The following is a 25,265-nucleotide window of genomic DNA, read 5'->3' on the forward strand; positions in this document are numbered from 1 at the left end:
GTGCCTCAGTAGATTAATGCTGCACAAAAGCTGTGAGCCTTCTGCCTGTGTAACCCCCACAAAAAGTTCCAACAGGGGTCTGTGGACCCTTGCCAGCAGGGATGATAGGATTACTTCTAGGTAGATCTAGTTTAAAGTTAAAAGGAGTGCAAGTACATACAAGAGTCATTGATTCAGATTACAATGGGGAAATTAAAATTGTTATATCTACTCCTTTTCCCTGGAAAGCAGAGCCAGGAGAGTATATAGCACAACTCCTGAATGTGCCGTATGTGGAAATGGGGAAAAGTGAAATCAAATGAACAGGAGGATTTGGAAGCACAAATAAGGCAAAGCAGCTTATTGGGTGAATCAAATTACTGATAAACATCCTACCTGTTAAATAACTACTCAGGGAAAGAAATTTAAAGGTTTGGTAGATACAGGAGCAGACATTTCAATCATTTCTCTGCAGCACTGACCATCCATGTGGCCAATTCAACCCGCTCAGTTTAACATAGTTGGAGTTGGTAAAGCCTCTGAAGTATATCAAAGTAGTTATATTTTGCATTGTGAAGGACCCGATGGACAACCTGGGACTATTCAACCAATTGTAACTTCTATACGTATAAATTTATAGGGGAGAGATTTATTACAACAATGGGGAGCACAAGTTCTAATTCCAGAACAATTATATAGTCAACATATGATGTATGAAATGGGGTATGTCCCTGGTATGGGACTAGGAAAAAATTTGCAAGGTTTGAAGGAACTACTTCAAGCAGAAAGACAAAGTTCCCACCAACATTTGGGATATCATTTTTGATGGCAGCCATTGTTAAGCCTCCAGAACCTATACCTTTAAAATGGTTAACAGATAAGCCAATTTGGATAGAACAATGGCCACTCAGTAAGGAGAAACTGGAGGCTTTAGCGGACTTGGTAGAACAATTAGAAAAAGAACACATAGCTCCAACATTTTCCCCTTGGAATTCTCCAGTTTTCGTAATTGAGAAAAAATCAGGTAAATGGAGAATGTTAACTGACTTCAGAGCCATTAATTCAGTTATACAACCTATGGGGACATTGCAGCCAGGACTGCCTTCTCCTGCTATGATTCCAAAAAACTGGCCTTTAATAGTCATAGATTTAAAAGACTGTTTCTTTACTGTCCCCTTAGCTGAGCAAGACTGTGAATGGTTTGCATTTACAATTCCTGCAGTAAACAACCTGCAGTCTGCTAAGCATTTTCATTGGAAAGTGTTGCCATGAGGCATGTTAAACAGCCCAACAATTTGCCAGACATATGTAGGGCAAGCAATTGAATCTACTTGCAAAAAATTTTCAGAGTGTTACATTATTCATTATATGGATGATATACTTTGTGCTGCCCCCACTCAAGAAATATCACTCCAATGTTATGATCACTTGCAAAATTTGATTTCTCGCACTGGTTTAATTATAACTCCTGACAAAATTCAGACTACTACTCCTTACTCCTACTTGGGGACCTTAGTAAATGACACTACCATTGTGCCACAGGAAGTAGCCATACGTAGGGATCAATTGAAAACACTAAATGACTTTCAAAAATTACTAGGGGACATTAATTGGATATGACCTGCTCTAGGCATTCCTACCTATGCCATGGTTAATCTATTTTCTCTCCTTAGAGGGGATCCTATTCTCACTAGCCCTCAGCAATTAACAAAAGAAGCTGAGGCAGAGTTACAGCTGGTTGAAAAGCAAGTCCATAAAGCTCAAATAAATAGAATAGATCCAGAGAAGACTCTAGATTTGCTAATTTTTTGAACTCAGCATTCACCTACTGGTGTTATTGTTCAAGAGTAAGATCTTGTAGAGCAGCTTTTTCTTCCACATACTAATTCACAGACTCCAACTCCTTATTTGGATCAAATTGCTACTATGATAGGAAATGGGGGAACTTGGATTGTTAAATTACGTGGATATGATCCTGAAAAAATCACTGTCCCTCTCATGAAGTCACAAATACAGCAAGCTTTTATAAATAGTCTTACTTGGCAAACCCATTTAGCTGACTTTGTGGGTATTCTTGATAATCATTTTCCTAAAATGAAACTGTTTCAATTTTTGAAATTAACAATTGGATTCTCCCTAAAAAAACTAAATTTAAACCAATTGAAGGTGCTGAAAATGTTTTTATGGATGGGTCTAGTAATGGTAAAATTTATTCTGGCTCAAAAGGTAAGTAAAGTTCTTCAGATGCCCTATACTTCAGCTCAAAAAGGAGAACTTGTAGCTGTAATTGCAGTATTGACTGTTTTTAATATGCCTATTAATGTTATTTCTGATTCTTCATACGTGGTTCATTCCACACAATTAATTGAAAATGCTCAGTTATGATTTCACACAGACGAACAACTGATGACTTTATTTACCCAATTGCAAACAGCAGTCAGGAGTAGAATGCACCCTTTTTACATCACTCACATTAGGGCTCACATACCTCTTCCAGGACCTTTGACTGCAGGGAATCAAATCGCTGATCACCTAGTTGCTACTGCAATATCTAATGCTAGACACTTTCACAATTTAACCCATATTAATGCCTCTAGTCTCAAATGCAGATACAGCATTACCTGGAAAAAAGCTAAAGCTATTATCCAGCAATGCCCAACTTGCCAAATGGTACATTCCTCATCTTTTACAGGAGGAGTTAATCTTCAAGGACTGGTACATAATTCTCTTTGGCAAGTGGATGTCACACATGTTCCCTCATTTGGGAGACTAGCTTATGTACATGCATGTGTGGACACCTTTTCTCACTTTGTCTGGGCCAATCAGGAGAGTCTTCTGCCTGTGTTAAATGTCACCTTTTGCAGTGTTTTGTAGTGATGGGCATTTCAACTTCTATTAAAAGAGATAATGCCCCAGGCTATACTAGCCAAGCTCTAGCTACATCTTTCTCTATATGGAATATTAAACACATTACTGGTATCCCATATAATTCTCAAGGACAAGCCATTGTAGAACAAATGAATGTCTCCCTAAAACAATTGCAAAAGCAGAAAGGGGGAAACAGGGATTACGGGACAGCCCATATGCAATTGAATCTAGCATTATTGACCTCAAAGTTTTTGAGCCTGCCTAAAGGCCAGATGCTATCAGCAGCTGAACAGCATCTACAGAAACCGACTGCAAAGACAGAAGCAGAACAACTGGTTTGGAGGAGAGAGCTGATAACAAAAAGTTGGGAAATAGGTAAAATAATAACTTGAGGTAGAGGTTATGCTTGTGTTTCTCCAGGCCAAAACCAGCAGCCAATTTGGATACCATCAAGACACCTGAAACCTTATCATGAGCCAGATGCTGAAGAAGAGATTCTGGGAGGATCCCAAGGACCCCCTAGTTGCAGCCATGTTGAAGCTGATGCTGAAGAGGACCCCAACTGTCATGAGCAACATCCATTGAACACAGCCACATACCTGGGGACAGATCAAGAAGCTGTCACAGATGGCAGAAGAAAAAATGAGGAAAGTGGGACAACCAGTCACAATAAGTAATTTAATGACAGCTATGATAGCGGTGATCACCACTGCCATGCGTATTCCTTCAACAAGGGCTGACACAGAGAGTAATTATACTTATTGGGCATATTTATCAATCTTGGCTGTTAATAATGTATGGATGTAATCACTGTATGACACAGTTACACATGCTTTCTAATCTCAGTATTTACCATAATAAATCTGCTACTATAATTGAGGCATACTGCCCTCAAAAAGTATTTGTAAACAGAATTGGATCTGGTCAGAAATAATGAATGTACTTGTTTGGGAAGTTTGCATTGCAGAACAGGCAGAAGTGCTGCGCAATGATTCCTATGGAATCATTATTGATTGGTCCCCTAAGGGGATGTTTAGCTTAAATTGCCCCTCTCAGCCTGCATACCAAGGCCATACTAGGTTCAGCTGGGCTAAACAAAATGATCAGATGGTAGAAATAGTAAGAAATATAGTAAGAGTTCCTATTACCTGGAAACATGATGGTGTAGTGGCACCTCAACCTCACTAAACGTAGGGATTTGTGGAAACTATTAATGACTCTAAATAAGATCAAAATTTGGGAAAGAATAAAAAAGCATCTAGAAGGACACTCTACAAACTTGTCTTTGGATATTGCAAAATTAAAAGAACAAATATTTAAAGCATCCCAGGCACACCTAACCTTAATGCCAGGAACTGGAGTGCTTGAAAGAGATGCAGACAGATTAGCAGCTAGTAACCCATTAAATAGATAAAAACACTTGAAGGACCTGTGATTTCAATGATGATTGTGTTGTTAATCTGTGTTGCCTTTGTGTAGTCTGCAGATGTGGATCCTGACTCCTGCGAGTAGTAGCTCACTGTGGTAAAGCTGCCTTTGTTTTTACTGCCCTGCAAAAACAAGGAGGGTAACATGCTGGGGATAGGCCCCCAAATCTGGCCATAAACTGGCCCTAAAACTGGCCATAAACAAAATCTCTGCAGCAGTGTGACATGTTTGTGATGGCCATGATGCCCACGCTGAAGGTTGTGGGTTTACTAGAAAGAAGGCAAGGAACACCTGGCCCACCCAGGGTGGAAAACTGCTTAAGGGCATTCCTGAACCACAAACAATAGCATAAGCTATCTGTGCCTTAAGGACATGTTCCTGCTGCAGATAACTAGCCAGAGCCCATCCCTTTGTCTCAGCCCATCCCTTTGTTTCCCGTAAGGAATACTTTTAGTTAATCTATAATCTATAGAAACAATGTTTATCACTGGCTTGCTGTCAATAAATATGTGGGTATATCTCCGTTCAGGGCTTTCAGCTCTGAAAGCTATGAGTCCCCTGATTTCCCACTCCACATGCTGTATTTGTGTGTGTGTCTTTAATTTCTCTAGCACCACTGGGTTAGGGTCTCCCTGGCTGAGTTGTTCTTGGCATCTTCATTAAAGCCAGTAATTCTTAGATTTGCCCTTTTGAGACTATTTTCCAAATCTTAAGGCATTCTTTTAAATTCTTTTTTCTTTTATCTCCTCTGTGTATTTTCAAATAGCCTATCTTCAAGCTCACTAACCATTTCTTCTGCTTGATCAATTCTGCTGTTGCAAGTCTCTGATGCATCCTTCAGTTTAAGAGTGATTTAATTTTACAATGAACACTGTCTTCTAATTTTATCAATATGTGAAAATTTTTAGCAAAATATTTTTGTTAGTAAAAGTCTAATTTTTCATGATTTAAATGTTTAAGTTTTCTTACCTTTGTTTCATGAGTCCAGTAATTCATTTTTGTTTCCACAATTTTTTTTAGATAACAAATATTTAACTAAAAATGTAATGAGAGATATCTTTTGAAATACCATAATATTTTGAGTTCTTATTATCTACACCAACATGTCAACAGTGCCAAAGTGGAGAAATGATGATTTAAACCTAAATTACGAACCCAATTTGACTTGTTTAAGGTTTCACCTTAATTATGTGGATTTGAATTCTTATATAAAAGTTCTTTTGAACTAAACTTCACAAGAAAGTAATTTTTAATAGACTATCATATATAACATTAAAATTTAGTTTTGTTTATTTTTAGAAATTCTAGGAATATTAGATTTATGTAATAACTTATTAGATTGTAAAAAACAAAAGACTTCTTTTATTTTCTAAAACTTTATAATCTAATTTATTGATACCATCTGGAAGTAGGAAAATATTCAAAATCACCCACCAAGAGGTAAGGATCTTCCTCAATCACAAAAACACACAGAAAGAGTTTGCAGATTTAGTTTAGCAACTTCATCCACAGGAGAAAATAAATACAGAACCAAAAACTCTATAGTCCTGATATCAAAAGCCTATTCTTCTTTCTAACGGACACAATAGTCAAACAGAAAAACAAGTCATGTTCTCTGTTATCTCTCACCTGAAAAGGAATTCCTCCCCATTGCTCTTGCAGAGATTACTAAATGTAATATAATAAAAACAGATTACCAATCATTATTGTAATCAACAAGAAAAAATTTATTGTCCATACACAAATGAGATTCATGTGTATACAAGGTGCTCATCTGACTATGCAGTCAAGACCATCTTACAAGACCACTTGTCCCTGCTCCTAGATGTAGAAAGTGACTTAGCCCAAACACCAAACTACGTGAGACATAGGCCAGCTACAGAATTTACCAAGAACCAGAAGAGAAAACAAAATGAGAAAGCAAAAACAAAGGGGAAAAAAACCAACTAGAGACACAGTGTATCAGCAAAAGTATAATGCCATGATTGATGAGGAATCACTACAGGAGTCAAGAAAAGACATGCTAAGGCATAAGTAAGTAGCCCATTAAGTTAACTTCATAGACAATGCAGTTTTATCGAATTCAGCAGGTAAGTCCATTCGAGTATCTTTATGGTTGACATATCAGTGTGTTACAGTATGACTTTCAAATAATTGAAACAAAACTCTTAAACAGATTAGAATGAACACAAGTCAAATATTTTGTCTATTTTTTAACTAATGAGCAACCTATCAAGAACCCTGAAGGGTTTGTGATTTTTCTCTACTTGTAAGGTAAAAAGTTGCCTTTCAAGGACTCATAAGTGCTGGCAGAAATCACAAGACCCCTGGGTCAGAAGCAAAAGGAAGTTTATTACTCATGGTATAGCAAGCAGCATGTGCATAAGAATATTTAGTACTAGTTCTCCAAATCAGTTTCCACACAGTAGTATGAATAAGGCTAGGGGACACCTGCACATGCAGTGGGTTGCATTCTGAGAGACTAGGAGAACTCTGAGCTTGTATTATTAATATCTCTTATGATACACACTAAGAATGACTTACCCTTGATCTGGAGGGAGACCTGTTTATATCTTCCAAAGGCTATAAGCAAACCTGCACTTTGCTCTGGAAATAAATACTATATATTTTAAGGCTGTTTGCTATACAAACATTTTTGAAAAGATAATTCTGAACAAAGGTAGCCAGTATCTCTGCTTATAAGACATACAAAAATGTGAGAGACCCACGGAGAACTGGCTTTCAACATCAGCAAGTGAAATAGCAGAGATAATTCAAAAAGCATTTTGTGGAAGCATCTATTTAAAGGAACTTGAGTAAAGTAATATTAGAATTAGATTGCTAGGTTATATGTAAAACTGGTTACTTCACAGTTAAAAAACAAGAGCTGACATAATTGTGGAAGTTATCTTTTCTGTCACACAGAAATCTATAAGATAACATGAATTTTGTAGTGTTTAAGCTCTAATCAAATAGTAAAGAGCAAGATAAAACACAAGTAAATGTGCTAGTTTAATTTTCTGAAAGAAATATCATAGATATGTATTAAATAATGATAGAGTATGACATTGAAAGGAGAGACTACATTCTCTTGACTTTATTTCCAAGTTTTAAATGTTTTTTCATAAAGTGTGACCACAACATGCTTGTTCATAATTTGATATCATTGCATGGATGCTGTTAGTGTCCTTGCCTTACTTTCACTATTATACAGTAAACTTCTATGTATCCTTCAAATTTTACCTACAGCTGTTAACAAAGATAAATATCCATAGTGATCATGGCAATACTCAAGGTACAAAAACAGCATAATCAAGAACACTGACATATCCAATTTTCTTTGGTATGTTTGTTCATGTCCCAGATGAAAACAAATAACATGCCTCCTATCCAGAGATTTACTAACTGTATTAATACTTTATAGAAAAAAACTTTTTGCTTTGTTAATTTTCTCTATTTGTCATTTTTAATTTTATTGATTTCTGCTCTTATCTTTATAGTTTCTTTCTTTTGATTTCCTATATATTTAAGTTTTGCTTTTAGGTTTCTAAGGTACAAAGTTAGATCCATATTGTTAAATGTTTTGTGTATAATATGAACATTTAAACTATAGATTCTTCTTTAACCATTGCTATAGTTCTGTGCTGCATATTTTGATATAAAAAATTTTCGTTTTTTTACAGTTCAAAATATTTTAGATTTCATGATCTTTTCTATTTTCTGTTTCTATTTTATGATTTTTCTTTAAACCTACAATGATTGCAATGGTTTATTTAGAAGAGTATTAATATCCAAATACTAGAGAACTTTCTAGATTTTGTTACTATTTTCTATCTTTAATCAACCATTTTTTCACATGTAATCAACCATTTTGAGGTATAATCTTTGTACCAAAAAAAAAAAAAAAACTGTGTTGAATTTGTGTATATAAGTTTAAATAGATACACAACTCTTGTGACAGAACTGCCAATCAAGATACTGAATATCATCATCTTCCAAATTTCTTCATGCTCCTTTGCAATTCATCATGTTCTCCACCACAGACAGTTTAAAATAATTTTAAAAATATACTATGTAAACAATAGTCCAAAGAAATTTGTAGTAGCTATAATACATAATGTAGACATCAAAAAATAATATCTGAGATAAAGCGAGATATTATAGGAAGATGAGTCAATGAACATGGAACATTGTCCAAATAGACCATATTATGGGTCATATAAAAAATTTCAGGGGACAGGGCCAAGGTGGTCAACTAGAAGCAACAGCAATCAGAAACTCCCACTGAAAAGATCCAAAACAGTGTGTGAATCCTGCACCAGCAACCAAGGTATCCTGGTTCTGTCATTAGGACTGAATAGATGGCTGGTGGGTGTGACTCATGGAGAAGAAGGAAGAGTAGTAGTGTGGTGCTGAGGCTCACTTGAGAGCCACACAGGGCAGGGAGCCCCCACTGCCAGCTAAGGGAGGTGGTGAGTAAGCATGCTACCCAGCCTGGGAAAACATGCTTTTTCCACGGAACTGTGCAATGCATGGATAGGAAGATCCCACTTGTGAGCCCATGCCACTGGTGCCTTGGGTTCCAACCATAGAGCCATGCAGATTCTCAAGAGCCACTCAGTTAGAATCTGCCTAAGCCTGTGGAGTTCACAGGGGAAGGAGTAGCCATCACCACTGCTGTAGCTACCTGCTGCCTAAGCTGTGTGAGCTCCTTGGGGGAGGGGCGGCAGCCAACTCTGCAACTGCAGGGCCTCCCTGCAGGAACTGCAACTCCAGCCAGGGGCTCAGGGACAGAACTCTGATCTCCCTGGGTCTGAACCCCCAGGGGGAGGAGTGGTCATTGTCTCCACAGACCAGCAGACTAAGCAGATTTAATCTTTCCTCCTGCCAGCTCTGAGGAATCCCAGCAGCCCAGACAAGTGGGTTTCCCCCAGCGCAGCACACCCCCTCAACCAAAGGACAGTCAAAATGCTTCATTAAATGGGTACTGTTTCCCATGCCACCCAACTGGGTGAGACCCCTCAACAGGAGTTGTCAGACATCCCATACAGGAGCATTCTTACTGGCATCAGGTTGGTGCCTCTTGAGGTCAGAGATCCCAGAGGAAGGAGCAGGCACCCATCTTTGCTGTTCTCCAGTCTCCTCGAGTGACATCTTTAGGTGCAGGAATGAACTAAATGAATAGGGCCTGAAGTAAACCCCTAGCAAACCACAGCAGTCCTACAGAAGAGGGATCTGACTATTGAAAGAAAAACAAAGAGAAAGCAACAACAGCATCAACAAGAAAAGTCCCCACAAAAACCTCATCCAATGGTCAGCAGCCTCAAAGATTGAAACTCTAGATAAACTCATGAAGATGAGAAAGAATTAATGAAAAAACACTAAAAAACCAAAAGGCCAGAATGCCTCTTCTTCTCCAAATGATCACAACACCTCTCCAGCAAGGGCACAGAACTGGATGGAAGATGAGATGGACAAATTGACAGAAGTAGGCTTCAGAAGTTAGTTAATAACAAACTTCACTGAAGTAAAGGAGCGTGTGCTAACCCAATGCAAAGAAGCTAAGAACCTTGATAAAAGGTTAGAGGAACTGCTAACTAGAATAACCAGTTCAGAGAGGAACATAAATGCAGCACAAGAACTTTGTGAAGCATACACAAGTATCAATAACCAAATTGATCAAGTGGAAGAAAGAATATCAGAGATAGAAGACTACCTTGCCAAAAACACTATTCTGTTTTTACTTGAAAACCATACCTGGCTGCCCTCTGGTTGTCAAGGGTTGCTTTCTTTCTCTATTTGTGTGATTTTATTTTTCCTTAATTTACTGAATTTTCCTTTTTTTTTTTCTTTTTTTAAACTTTACGTTCCAAGATACGTGTGCAGAACGTGCAGGTTTGTTATATAGGTATACATTGTGTCATGATGGTTTGCTGCACCTATCAACCTGTTACCTAGGTTTAAGCCCCACATGCATTAGCTATTTGTCCTGATGCTCTCTGTCCCCTTTCCCCCCCACCGCAGGTCCCGCCCAGCAGTATGCGTTGTTCCCTCCCAGTGTCAATGTGTTCTCATTGTTCAAATCCCACTTATAAGTGAGAACATGTGGTGTTTGGTTTTCTCTTTCTGTGTTAGTTTGCTGAGGATAATGGCTTCCAGGTTTATTCATGTCCCTGCAAGGACATGATCTCATTCCTTTTTATGGCTGCATAGCATTACATGGTGTATATGTACCACATTTTTTTAATCCAGTCTATCATTAATGGGCATTTAGTTCAATGTCTTTGCTATTGTGAATAATGCTGCAATAATCATACGTGTGCTAATCTTCTATCTGCGGAACCTTCTGGGAAGTGAGGAGCATCTCAGACAGGCGGCAGCACCATCTGAGAAGTGAGGAGCGCCTCTGCCCCACCCCCACACCATCTAGGAAATGCTGAGTGCCTCTGCCCAAGCCGCCACAGTCTGGGAAGTGTGGAGTGCCTCTGCCCCACCCCAGTGCAATGCTCCAGGTGTGAAGCGGCAGCCTTGTGTGTGATGTTTCTGCCCTCCCCAAGTTTGCATTTTTGAGCGGGTTGGTTCCAAGTATTTGCTGTTGTGAATAGTTCCACAATAAACACACGTGTGCATGTGTCTTTATAGCAGCATGATTTATAATCCTTTGGGTATATACCAGTAATGGGATGACTGGGTCACATGGTAGTTCTAGTTCTAGATCACTTAGGAATCGCCACACTGTCTTCCACAATGGTTGAACTGGTTTACAGTCCCACCAACAGTATAAAAGTGTTTCTCTTTCTCCACATCCTCTCCGGCAACTATTGTTTCCTGACTTTTTAATGCTTGCCATTCTAACTGGTGTGAGATGGTATCTCATTGTAGTTTTGGTTTGCATTTCTCTGATGGCTAGTGATGATGAGCATTTTTTTCATGTGTCTGTTGGCTGCATAAATGTCTTCTTTTGAGAAGTGTCTGTTCATACCCTTTGCCCACTTTTTGATGGGGTTGTTTGCTTTTTTCTTGTAAATTTGTTTGAGTTCTTTGTAGGTTCTGGATATTAGCCCTTTGTCAGATGCATAGATTGCAAAAATTTTCTCCCATTCTGTAGGTTGCCTGTTCACTCTGATGAACTCTGATGATGAACTCTGTTCACTCTGATGAAGTTTATTTTGCTGTGCGGAAGCTCTTTAGTTTAATTAGATCCCATTTGTCAATTTTGGCTTCTGTTGCCATTGCTTTTGGTGTTTTAGACATGAAGTCCTTGCCCATGCCTATGTCCTGAATGGTATTGCCTAGGTTTTCTTCTAAGGTTTTTAATGGTTTTAGGTCTAACATTTAAGTGTTTGATCCATCTTGAATTAATTTTTGTATAAGGTGTAAGGAAGGGATCCAGTTTCAACTTTCTACTTATGGCTAGCTAGTTTTCCCAGCACCATTTATTAAATAGGGAATCCTTTCCCCATTTTTTGTTTTTGTGAGGTTTGTCAAAGATCAGATGGTTGTAGATGTGTGGTATTATTTCTGAGGGCTGTGTTCTGTTCCATTGGTCTCTATCTCTGTTTTGGTACCAGTACCATGCTGTTTGGGTTACTGTAACCTTGTAGTATAGTTTGAAGTCAGGTAGCGTGATGCCTCCAACTTTGTTCTTTTGGCTTAGGATTTTCTTGGCAATGCGGGCTCTTTTTTGGTTCCATATGAACTTTAAAGTAGTTTTTTCCAATTCTGTGAAGAAAGGTCATTGGTAACTTAATGGGGATGGCATTGAATCTATAAATTACCTTGGGCAGTATGGCCATTTTCATGATATTGATTCTTCCTGTCCATGAGCATGGAATGTTCTTCCATTTGTTTGTGTCCTCTTTTATTTCACTGAGCAGTGGTTTGTAGTTCTCCTTGAAGAGGTCCTTTACATCCCTTGTTAGTTGGTTTCCTAGGTATTTTATTCTCTTTGAAGCAATTGTGAATGGGAGTTCATTCATGATTTGGCTCTCTGTTTGTCTGTTGTTGGTGTATAAGAATGCTTGTGATTTTGGCACATTGATTTTGTATCCTGAGATTTTGCTGAAGTTGCTTATCAGCTTAAAGAGATTTTGGGCTGAGACAATGGGATTTTCTAAATATACAATCATGTCATCTGCAAACAGGGACAATTTGACTTCCTCTTTTCTTAACTGAATACCCTTTATTTCTTTCTCTTGCCTGATAGCCCTGGCCAGAACTTCCAACACTATGTTGAATAAGAGTGGTGAGAGAGTGCATTCCTGTCTTGTGCCAGTTTTCACGGGGAATACTTCCAGTTTTTGCCCATTCAGTATGATATTGGCTGTGGGTTTGTTATAAATAACTCTTATTATTTTGAGATACATTCCATCAATACCGAATTTATTGAGAGTTTTTAGCATGAAGGACTGTTGAATTTTGTCAAATGCCTTTTCTGCGTCTATTGAGATGATTATGTGGTTTTTGTCTTTGGTTCTGGTTATATGCTGGATTACATTTATTGATTTGCGTATGTTGAACCAGCCTTGCATCCCAGAGATGAAGCCCACTTGATCATGGTAGATAAGCTTTTCGACGTGCTGCTGGATTTGGTTTGCTGGTAATTTATTGAGGATTTTTGCATCTATGTTCATCAGGGATATTGGTCTAAAATTCTCTTTTTTGTTGTTGTGTCTCTGCCAGGCTTTTGTATCAGGATGCTGCTGGCCTCATAAAACGAGTTAGGGAGGATTCCCTCTTTTTCTATTGATTGGAATAGTTTCAGAAGGAATGCTGCCAGCTCCTCCTTGTACCTCTGGTAGAATTTGACTGTGAATCCATCTGGTCCTGGACCTTTTTTGGTTGGTAGGCAATTAATTATTGCCTCAATTTCAGAGCCTGTTATTGGTCTATTCAGGGATTCAACTTCTTCCTGGTTTAGTCTTGGGAGAGTGTATGTATCCAGGAATTTATCAATTTCTTCTAGGTTTTCTAGTTTATTTGCGTTGAGGTGTTCGTAGTATTCTCTGATGGTAGTTTGTATTTCTGTGGGGTTGCTGGTGATATTCCCTTTATCATTATTTATTGTGTCGATTTGATTCTTCTCTCTTTTCTTCTTTATTAGTCTTGCTAGCGGGCTATCAATTTTGTTGATCTTTTCAAAAAACCAGCTCCTAGATTCATTGATTTTTTTTTTGAGGGTTTTTTTGTGTCTCTATCTCCTTCAGTTCTGCTCTAATATTAGTTATTTCTTGCCTTCTGCTAGATTTTGAATGTGTTTGCTCTTGCTTCTCTAGTTCATTTAATTGTGGTGTTAGGGTGTCAATTCTGGATCTTTCCTGCTTTCTTTTGTGGGCATTTAGTGATATAAATTTCCCTCTACACACTGCTTTAAATGTGTCCCAGAGATTCTGATATGTTGCATCTTTGTTCTCATTGGTTTCAAAGAACATCTTTATTCCTACCTTCATTTCGTTATGTACCCAGTAGTTATTCAGGAGTAGGTCATTCAGTTTCCATGTAGTTGAGTGGTTTTGATAGAGTTTCTTAGTCCTGAGTTCTAGTTTGATTGCACTGTGGTCTGAGAGACAGTTTGTTATAATTTCTGTTCTTTTACATTTGCTGAGGAGTGCTTTACTTCCAACTATGTGGTCAATTTTGGAATAAGTGTGATGTGGTGCTGAGAAGAACGTATATTCTGTTGACTTGGGGTGGAGAGTTCTGTAGATGTCTATTAGTTCCGCTTGGTGCACAGTTGAGTTCATTTCCTGGATATCCTTTTTAATTTTCTGTCTCCTTGATCTGTCTACTGTTGACTGTGGGGTGTTATGTTAAAGTCTCCCATTATTATTGTATGGGAGTCTAAGTCTCTTTGTAAGTTTCTAAGGACTTGTTTTATGAATCTGGGTGCTCATGTATTGGGTGCATATATATTTAGGATAGTTTGTTCTTCTTGTTGAATTGATGCCTTTATCATTATGTAATGGCCTTCTTTGTCTCTTTTGATCTTTGTTGGTTTAAAGTCTGTTTTATCAGAGACTAGGATTGCAACCCCTGCCTTTTTTTGTTTTCCATTTGCTTGGTAGATCTTCCTCCATCCCTTTATTTTGAGCCTATGTGTGTCTCTGCATGTGAGATGAGTCTCCTGAATACAGCAAGCTGATGGATCTTGACTCTTTATCCAATTTGCCAGTCTGTGTCTTTTAATTGGACCATGTATCCTATTTACATTTAAGATTAATATTGTTATGTGTGAACTTGATCCTGTCATTATGATATTAGCTGGTTATTTTGCTCGTTAGTTGATGCAGTTGATTCCTAGCATCAATGGTCTTTACAATTTGGCATGTTTTTGCAGTGGCTGGTACCAGTTGTTCCTTTCCATGTTTAGTGCTTCCTTCAGGATCTCTTGTAGGGCAGGCCTGGTGGTGACAAAATCTCTCAGCATTTGCTTGTCTGTAAATGATTTTATTTCTCCTTCACTTATGCAACTTAGTTTGGCTGGATATGAAATTCTGGGTTGAGAATTCTTTTCTTTAAGAATGTTGAATATTGGCCCCCACCCTCTTTTGGCTTGTAGAGTTTCTGCCGAGAGATCTGCTGTTAGTCTGATGGGCTTCCCTTTGTGGGTAACCCAACCTTTCTCTCTGGCTGCCCTTAACATTTTTTCCTTCATTTCAACTTTGGTGAATCTGACAATTATGTGTCTTGGAGTTGCTCTTCTCAAGGAGTATCTTTGTGACGTTCTCTGTATTTCCTGAATTTGAATGTTAGCCTGCCTTGCTATGTTGGGGAAGTTCTCCTGGATAATATCCTGCAGTGTTTTCCAACGTGGTTCCATTCTCCCCGTCAGTTTCAGGTACACCAATCAGACATAGATTTGGTCTTTTCACATAGTCCCATATTTCCTGGAGACTTTGTTCATTTCCTTTTACTCTTTTTTTCTCTCAGTTTCTCCTCTTGCTTCATTTCATTCATTTGATCTTCAATCACTGATACCTTTTCTTCAGTTGATCGAGTCGGTTACTGAAGCTTGTGCATTTGTCACATAGTTCTCATGTCATGGTTTTCAGCTCTCTCAGGTCATTTAAGGACTTCTCTACATTGGTTATTCTAGTTAGCCATTCATCAGATCTTTTTTCAAGGTTTTTAGCTTCTTTGCAATGGGTTCGATTTTCCTCCTTTAGCTTGGAGGTGTTTGATCATCTGAAGCCTTCTCTCAACTCGTCAAAGTCATTCTCCATCCAGCCTTGTTCCTTTGCTGGCAAGGAGCTGTGTTCCTTTGGAGGGGGAGAGGCACTCTGATTTTTAGAATTTTCAGCTTTTCTGCACTGTTTTACCCCATCTTTGTGGTTTCATCTATCTTTGGTCTTCGATGATGGTGATGTACAGATGGGCTTTTGGTGTGGATGTCATTTCTGTTTGTTAGTTTTCCTTCTAACAGTCAGGACCCTCAGCTGCAGGTCTTTCGGAGTTTGCTCAAGGTCCACTCCAGACCCTGTTTGCCTAGGTATCAGCAGCAGAGGCTGCAGAAGAGTGAATATTGCTGAACAGCAAATGTTGCTGTCTGATCGTTCTTCTGGAAGCTTTGTCTCAGAGGGGTACCCGGTCATGTGAGGTGTGAGGTGTCAGTCTGCCCCTAGTAGGGAGTATCTCCCAGATAGGCTGCTTGGGGGTCAGGGACCCACTTGAGCAGGCAGTCTGTCCGTTCTCAGATCTCAAACTCTGTGCTGGGAGAACCACTACTCTCTTCAAAGCTGTCAGACAGGGACATTTAAATCTGCAGAGGTTTCTGCTGCCTTTTGTTTGGCTATGCCCTGTCCCCAGAGGTAGAGTCTACAGAGGCAGGCAGGCCTCCTTGAGCTGCGGTGGGCTCCATGCAGTTTGAACTTCCTAGCTGCTTTGTTTACCTTCTTATGCCTCAGCAATGGTGGTCACCCCTCCCCTAGCCTTGCTGCCACCTTGCAGTTAGATATCAGATTCCTGTGCCAGCAATGAGGGAGGCTCTGTGGGCATGGGACCCTCCAAGTCAGGTGTGGGATATAATCTCCTGGTGTGCTGTTTGCTAAGACACTTGGTAAAGTGTAGTATTAGGGTAGAGTGCCCCGATTATCCAGGTGTTGTCTGTCACGGTTTCCCTTGGCTAAGAAATGGAATTCCCTTGCCCCTTGTGCTTCCCAGGTGAGGTGATGCCTCACCCTGCTTCAGCTCTCGCTCGCTGGGCTGCACCCACTGTCCTGCACCCACTGTCTGACATGCACCAGTGAGATGTACCCGGTACCTCAGTTGAAAATGCAGAAATCATCCATCTTCTGTGTTGCTCACACTGGGAGCTGGAGGCTGGAGCTGTTCCTATTCGGCCATCTTGAAACCACTCCCTGAAGGAGACTTTATAAATCAAATAGATTTAAAAGTGTTAGGTGGTGTAATTATGTAATGTTTATGGATAATTTTCTTTTCTTTTCGCTTTATTGCCCCTTTCACCATGTGCTGGATAATTTTCTTAATGAAAGCTAATAATAGGTTTATGTTATTTAAAGAAAAACTCCAACAATTTTTGTAGTAAAATAACTATCTAAAAAGTATACATTTTGTAATACATATATACATAAATTCTAATTGTGTCTAGGCTTTCATAAAGTTTATATCTGTGGAAAAATATCATTTTTAAAATGTCGAGCTAAGCTACTTCAGAAAAACCTGAATTTTAAAATTTTTGTTTCAGAAGAGTATTTTTATATCTTATTCATTGTATAATGCAGATCAAACTGACATTCTTAACACTGTTAACCTTATTGTAATTCAGCACCAGAAAATGGAAACATATATAGCCTTTGTAATTTCAACTTAAGTAGGGACAGGATAGCCTCCCTTTTTCTCCAGCTTTTGGTCCTCATGAATTCAAATGTTTTGTTATTGACAAATTCAGTATGCCTGAGGATTTCAAGAAAGTTAGTCTTCCTATTTTTTATACTTAGGCAGTACTGCATGGCTTCTGAGCCTTTCTAAGTGTATTGTTTTTAATAACTTGTATGTACAGTCAAAGAAACTTCAGGAAACAAGGTTGTTTGAGGATATTTTCCGTATTTCTTGGGTAATTGCTGAGCATCCTTCCAGCTTCAGAATGTACTGTGGAAACCTCGTGTTTATTCAACTGCCCCTGCATGTGACCTCTAGATTCCAAAGAGTGGATTGAAGTGCCATTCTGAGGTCCAATAATTTATATAAGGCATACTTTTTTTTTTTTTTTGAGATGGAGTCTCACTCTGTCACCCATTCAAGTGCAGTGGCGTGATCTCGGCTCACTGCAAGCTCCACCTCCCAGGTTCCCGCCATTCTCCTGCCTCAGCCTCCCGAGTAACTGGGACTACAGGTGCCTGCCACCAGGCCTGACTGATTTTTTGTATTTTTAGTAGAGATGGGGTTTCACAGTGTTAGCCAGGATGGTCTCGATCTCCTGACCTCGTGATCTGCCCGCCTCAGCCTCCCAAAGTGCTGGGATTACAGGCATGAGCCACTGCACCCAGCCTACAAGGCATGTTTTAATTTAGTATATTCTCTATCTTAAATTAGTATATTCAGATCATGTTTAAGCATTTTGAGCTAGAGTTTATGCTATTCTTAAGATACTACAAGAATATACATGGACATTAAGTTTAGTAATTACCAGAAGAAATGTTTGCAGAGCAAAAACAAAACAACCGTGGGCAAGGATCATTCTTGAAGTTAATGTCGCTGATGCCAACTTCCCCACCCCCTGCTACAACCAATCAAATCTAATCCTGTTATTAAGCTTACAATTTTTTTTAAACCAGTTACGTTGATTACTGTTAATTTAAATATTCCAATAGTTTATATTTAAGTGATGAACAAATGCTGTCATTCAGCAATGCCTAAAGAAATGGAGGAGATGTTACTAGGCTTCAAGCCACTGCAAAGCTAGTTGAATTTTGGGTGCAAAAGCAATGACATTTTTGTGGAAGTAAGGAATGTGCATATTGCACTAACATGCTTTATCAGAGAAAGAAATACAGTGAAACTGTATTTCAGAAACATTTTTAGAAGAATAACCTTCCTAGAGTCCTGGTATCTTCTATTTTAAATTCAGCTGTTTCCATTATTGACAATAACTGTTATAATCCTGATCCTAAACTTGGGAGTTCGTGAACTTATTCATCACTTATATACCAGTTAGATTGTTGCTGTACTCCTGAGGAGATAATGAGGGACAAGATAAGGCAAAAGAAACAGAAAAGGTAAGTTTAAAATATACTTAAGGTAGGATATATAGAATATGGGTACTGCTTGGAATAAAAAAAAAAAAGTAGATTTGGAAGCTTAAAATGGGGTATAATTGTGACTGACATACAAATACAAAATGATTTTATTTAGCTCATTAGCTAATGAGGGACCCATAAATGTTACAATTGATCCAAATGAGTGTTAAAGAATATGCACATATATAAGCAGTAAATATGCTGGAATTTATTTACAAATTGGTGTAAAACGGTCTTAATCCATGGGAAGTAGAGAGAAATCAGTTTAATTTCCCTAAGACAGAATTCATTTGTGTGATTCTGGAGAGTAATTACTTGCGTTACTATCAGTTACTTACAACTTACAAGAATTATAAAATAACTCAAAGACAAGGAAAAATACAGAGAACCTATAGATCAGATGACAGTAATAATGTACTTAGACAACTGCCTAGTTTCCCACTGAAGACGCCCTGTAATCCTTCTGGTTCATTACAAAGAAGAGAAAACATGAGCTTAATTTATAAAAAAATTTTAATTTGTTTTCTCAGAGATTTTTAGAATAAATCCTGATAAATGTTCTTTATATTTGACATCTGATAATTCTATTTTTTTTTTTCCCAGAAAAGACTGAGAACAAGACTCATAGAGTCTTAAGAGGGTTTATTGATCTAATTCTACTAGATAGGACACAGTAAAACTTGGGTAAGAACATGGACTCTCAAGTCAGATTGCGGAAATTGCAATTCTGACTTCCTTACTAACTAGTAATTGACTTTGGGAAAGTTAATTTACTTTCTTTGTAACTCAGTTTCTACATTGCTAAAATGAGAAAAATAACAGCATTTAATTTACAAAACTGTTGAGAGGATTTCTTAAGATAATAAATGCCATGTATGTGACAAACAGTAAGACTCAGTGAATGCTTTCCAGTATACCTTGAGAGAAAGGCTATTAATATTGCAAATCTTCTTATATAGAATATATTTTGATGGAAACTTTATGTAAGTCAGTGATCCTTTTTCTGATTACAGCATTGCCCAGTCGTCTGTAATTTTCAGTCGCAAACATCCTCAGCCCCATTACTTTCAAAGCCAACCTTCAAGCAGCTACCAAGAGAAATGGAAGTGAAGAGGATGCAAAAGATGCACCCCAAAATATGTCATTTTGGCATATTGATTATTTTGAGCTGAAGACAATTAAGAAGAAACAGACATAAGAAAAACTCTTTCCTCCCTTATTTGATTAAAAGCAGAACGTAAATTTGTAAATGTGCCTCTCTCTTCTCTCCACCAGGAAGGACAGAGGTAATCACTGGAGACAGCTCTAGACCCTTATCTGCCTGGAGACTGCACCAGGGGAATCTATGTAACAAATCTTATTAATTAACGCTTATCTTTCATTCATCCCCCCATATATTTGCCTTCCCATAATTTGCTGCCCTAGAAACTCAAAGTCCTTTTCCTTCATCTTGTCACATCTCTAAAATTTATTGCCCTAAAATCTATTAAGATGCTATGTAAGCCGAAATACTAACCATCCCTTTGAGTGCTCTTCTGTGTACGCATACTATACATGTTAACAAACTTCTGTTTGTTCTTCTCTTATTAATGTGTCTTTTGTCAGTCTAATTTACAGGGCCCCTGCCAATGATTCTAAGAGGGGTAGAGAAAGGAAAAGAAAACTTTCTCCCCTACAGAAGGAGCAGCCATTGCTCAATTTTAGCCATGACAGTTTCATCTTTCATCATCACCATATACCCTCGTGGCATCTTAAGTCCCACAACCTTCACCTTGTCAACAGGGAGTGTTTTCCAGATAGATCCATCCTCTGACACTGTGGTACCAAAGGTATTTCTTCCCTCTAGCTAGTATTTCTCCATGAAATAAATTCCAAAATTACATAAACCCTACATGTCAAACAGAGAAAATAAATATTTTAAGGCAAAAATGAGAGCATATTATTAACAAGTTATGCTGAATGATAGCTGGCTCGGCTAGATTCTCTTGTAAAGGAATAAAGGTAAAGAAATACTAGACAAGGCAGTTTAATATGTGTAACCCAGTCATTCATTTAAGCAGGCACCTGCAATTCCTTTTACAATTGCAATGAAAGCCCCCAACTATCTCAGCTATGTTTGAAAAAATACTTGGAGAACTTAGATCAAATTGTTAAGTAAAATTAACTCCAGATAGTGGATTTATGGTTTTTTTTTTTTTTTAATTTGAGGACACTTTTATTAGTTTTTATCAGTTAGTCCTTTTGTTTGTTTCTGTTTTTAAGGAGAATTTAAAATTCAACCTAAAATCAGTAAAGTAACTTCAGAAAAAATTTAATGAGAAAAGAGTGTTTTTCAGGAAGAATTTATTATCTCTGGCTAATTTTCTTTCCTCTTGTTAGACTTTATCAGTAAGTTATTTAGTTAAACCTTGATTTCAGTAAAAATTTCCTGTAGTCGGTGGAGCGATGTAAAACAGTCTGGAGCAGTGATTTAGAATCTCAAACATTCTGACGTGTCAAATTGAAGCCATGTTTGAAAAATCCATGTTACAGCTATTATGTTATTTTTCAATGCTGCTCTTTGCCCTGGAAGGAAGCTATGCATTCCTCATAATCTTAGCAGCCTGGAGAGCTGGCTACAACACCTTCAAAGATTACATTTTATTTATTTATTTATTTATTTATTTATTTATTTATGAGACAGAGTCTTGCTCTGTCACCCAGGCTGGAGTGCAGTGGCGCGATCTCAGCTCACTGCAAGCTCCACCTCACAGGTTCAAGCGATTCTCCTGCCTCAGCCTCACGAGTAGCTACACCATGGCCAGCTAATTTTTTGTATTATTAGTAGAGATGGGGTTTTATCATGTTAGCCAGGCTGGTCTAGAACTCCTGACCTCAGATGATCTGCCTGCCTCGACCTCCCAAAGTGCTGGGATTACAGGCGTGAGTCACCGGGCCTGGCCGAAGATTCCATTTTAATGAGGTAGACCAGGAATACAGAAAAGTCTTTCAGCTTTTCCTGCCCCTTTACATATCTTACTGAAAGAGTCCTCAGAAATCATAATTTGGGTATGTTAGGACTTCATTTCTTTTTGTTGAATTTTAAGTGTTTGTTACATATCTTGGATAATATCTCTTTCCAGGTAGGTGTTTTGAAACTTAGTTTGGCTGGATATGAAATTCTGGTTTGAAAATTCTTTTCTTTAAGAGTGTTGAATACTGGCCCCCACTCTCTTCTGGCTTGTAGAGTTTCTGCCGAGAGATCTGCTGTTAGTCTGATGGACTTCCCTTTGTGGGTAACCCAACCTTTCTCTCTGGCTGCCCTTAACATTTTTTCCTTCATTTCAACTTTGATGAATCTGACAATTATGTGTCTTGGAGTTGCTCTTCTTGAGGAGTATCTTTGTGGCGTTCTCTGTATTTCCTGGATTTGAATGTTGGCCTGCCTTACTAGGTTGGGGAAGTTCTCCTGGATGATATCCTGCAGGGTGTTTTCCAACTTGGTTCCATTTTCCCCATCACTTTCAGGCACACCAATCAGACATAGATTTGGTCTTTTCACATAATCCCATATTTCTTGGAGGCTTTGTTCATTTCTTTTCACTCTTTTTTCTCTACATTTCTCTTCTCACTTCATTTCATTCATTTGATCTTCAATCACTGATAATCTTTCTTCCAGTTGATCGAATCAGTTACTGAAGCTTGTGCATTTGTCACGTAGTTCTCATGTCATGGTATTCATCTCTATCAGTTATTTTAAGGTCTTCTCTGCATTGATTATTCTAGTTATCTATTCATCCATTCTTTTTTCAAGGTTTTTAGTTTCTTTGCGCTGGGTATGTAGTTCCTCCTTTGGCTCTGAGAAGTTTGATCGACTGAAGCCTTCTTCTCTCAACTCGTCAAAGTCATTCTCTGTCCAGCTTTGTTCTGTTGCTGGTGATGAGCTGCATTCCCTTGGAGGGGGAGATGTGCTCTGATTTTTTGAATTTCCAGGTTTTCTGTACTGCTTTTTCTCCATCTTTGTGGTTTTATCTGCCTTTGGTCTTTGATGATGGTGATGTACTGAGGGGTTTTGGTGTGGGTGTCCTTTCTGTTTGTTAGTTTTCCTTCTAACAGTCAGGACCCTCAGCTGCAGGTCTGTTGGAGTTTGCTTGAGGTCCACTCTAGACCCTGTTTGCCTGGATATCAGCAGCGGAGGCTGCAGAAGATAGAATATTGCTGAACAGTAAGTGTTGCTGTCTGATTCTTGCTCTGGAAGCTTCGTCTCAGGGTGTACCCAGCCATGTGAGGTGTGATATGTCAGTCTGCACCTAGTGGGGGATGTCTCCCAGTTAGGCTACTCAGGGGTCAGGGACCCACTTGAGCAGGCAGTCTGTCCTTTCTCAGATTTCAACCTCCATGCTGGGAGAACCACTGCTCTCTTCAAAGCTGTCAGACAGGGACTTTTACATCTGCAGAGGTTTCTGCTGCTTTTTGTTTAACTATGCCCTGTCCCCAGAGGTGGAGTGTACAGAGACAGGCAGGCCTCCTTGAGCTGTGGTGGGGTCCACCCAATTGGAGCTTCCTGGCGGCTTTGTTTACCTACTTAAGCCTCAGAAATGGCGGGCACCCCTCCTCCAGCCTTGCTGCCGCCTTGCAGTTAGATCTCCACTGCTGTGCTAGCAATGAGGGAGGCTCCGTGGGCGTGGGACCCTCTGGGCCAGGTGTGGGATATAATCTCTTGGTGTGCCGTTTGCTAAGACCCTTGGTAAAGCGCAGTATTAGGGTGGGAGTTACCCAATTTTCCAGGTGTTGTGTGTCTCAATTTCCCTTGGCTAGGAAAAGGAATTCCCTTCCCCCTTGCGCTTCCCAGGGGAGGTGATGCCTTGCCCTGCTTCAGCTCTCGCTGGTCCGGCTTCACCTGCGGACCAACATCAACTGTCCGACACACCCCAGTGAGATGAACCCGGTACCTCAGTTGAAAATGCAGAAATCACCCATCTTCTGTGTTGCTCACACTGGGAGTTGGAGGCTGGAGCTGTTCCTATTTGGCCATCTTGGGTACCACCCACGTGTTACATTTGCCTTTTATTCTTTGTGAAAAATCAGTTAACTGTATTTTAGTAGATATTTGAGATTTGTGTTTATTAATCAATTTGTGGATTATTTTGCAAATACAATGTTTCATGATTACTACAGACTTATAATAAGTATTGAAGTTGAGTAATAACAGTCCTCTTTGTTCTTTTTCAATATTGTGTTGTTTTGATTTTTTTCTCTTCATATAAATTTTAGAAAGTATTCTCAAAATCTACAACATAATTTCTTTGGGTTTAAATTGGGATTGTGTTGATCAATCGATGAAGCTGAGAAATGACATCTTGACAATACTGAGTTTTCTTGTATATGAGAAGGAAATATTTATTCTGTGAAATACAAACTATACTCTGTGAAATACACTGCTTCTCATTTGAATAAGAAGATGAGGCACCAACTGGAAAAAAATACTTTCAAAATACCTATAATATTGTATGTGGTTATTGATTTTTTTCATCAGAATTATATAGTTTTTATCAAAATGATCTTGAATATATTTTGTTAGATTTATATGTTTCATTTTGGAAAGTGCTAATTTACATGTTAATGCATTTAAAATTTCAAATTTGACTTGTTCATACCTGCTATACAGGAAACAATTTACTTCTGTATATTAATCTTGTGTTCCGCACCCTTATTATAATTGCTGATTAGCTCCAGATTGTTTTAGGTTGATCATTTTCGATTTACTACATAGACAATTTAGTCATCTGCAAAAAACAGCAGTTTTATTTTATCCTTCCCAAACAGTATACACTTTCCCCCATATTATACTATTCAGATTTTCAGTAAAATGTTGAGATGGAGTGCTGATAGAGGACATCACTGACTGGATCCTGATCTTGACAGGATAACTTCTAGTTTCTCACCATCTAGGTTATGATGGTAGCTGTTGGCCTTTTTTTTTTTCTTCTTCTTCTTCTTCTTGTTGTTGTTTGAGATGGATTCTCACTCTGTCACCCAGGCTGGAGTGCAGTGGCATGATCTTGGCTCACTGCTACCTCTGCCTCCCGGGTTCAAGTGATTCTCCTGTCTCAGCCTCCTGAGTAGCTGGGACTACAGGTGCCCGCCGCCACACCCGACTAATTTTTTATTTTTAGTAGAGATGGATTTCACCATGTTGGTCAGGCTGGTCTTGAACTCCTAACCTCAGGTGATCCGCCCACCTCAGCCTCCCAAAGTTCTGAGATTACAGTCGTGAGCCACCGTGCCTGGCCAGGTGTTGGAGTTTTTAAAAAATATATGTTGTATGAAGTTGAGGAAGTTCCCTTCTGTTCCTTCTTTGCCCAGTCTTTTAACCACAAGAAGGTACTGGAGGTTTTCAAATGTTTTTCTCTCCATTTATATGCTCATGTTATTTTTGTTCTTTAGTCTCCATGGAATGGATTGCATTAATTGGTTTTTAAGTGTTAAACCAGATTTGCATTATCTGAAATAAATCCAAGTTGGTCATAGTGTGTAATTGTTTTTGTATCTCATTGAATTTGAATTGCTAGTATTTTGTTGAAGTTTTTGCATGTATATTTATAAGAGATATTGGTCTGTGGTTTTATTTTCTTGTAATATCTTTGTCTGGTTTGATGTAGGTTAATGCTGGCTTCATATAAAGATTTAGGAGGTATTCTGTCTTCTCCTGTCTTCTGGGAGTTTGGCTACTGTCTCATGTCTCTTCACATTGCA

This window comes from Macaca mulatta, chromosome 3 (genome assembly GCF_049350105.2).
Source record: "Macaca mulatta isolate MMU2019108-1 chromosome 3, T2T-MMU8v2.0, whole genome shotgun sequence".
NCBI lineage: Eukaryota > Metazoa > Chordata > Mammalia > Primates > Cercopithecidae > Macaca > Macaca mulatta.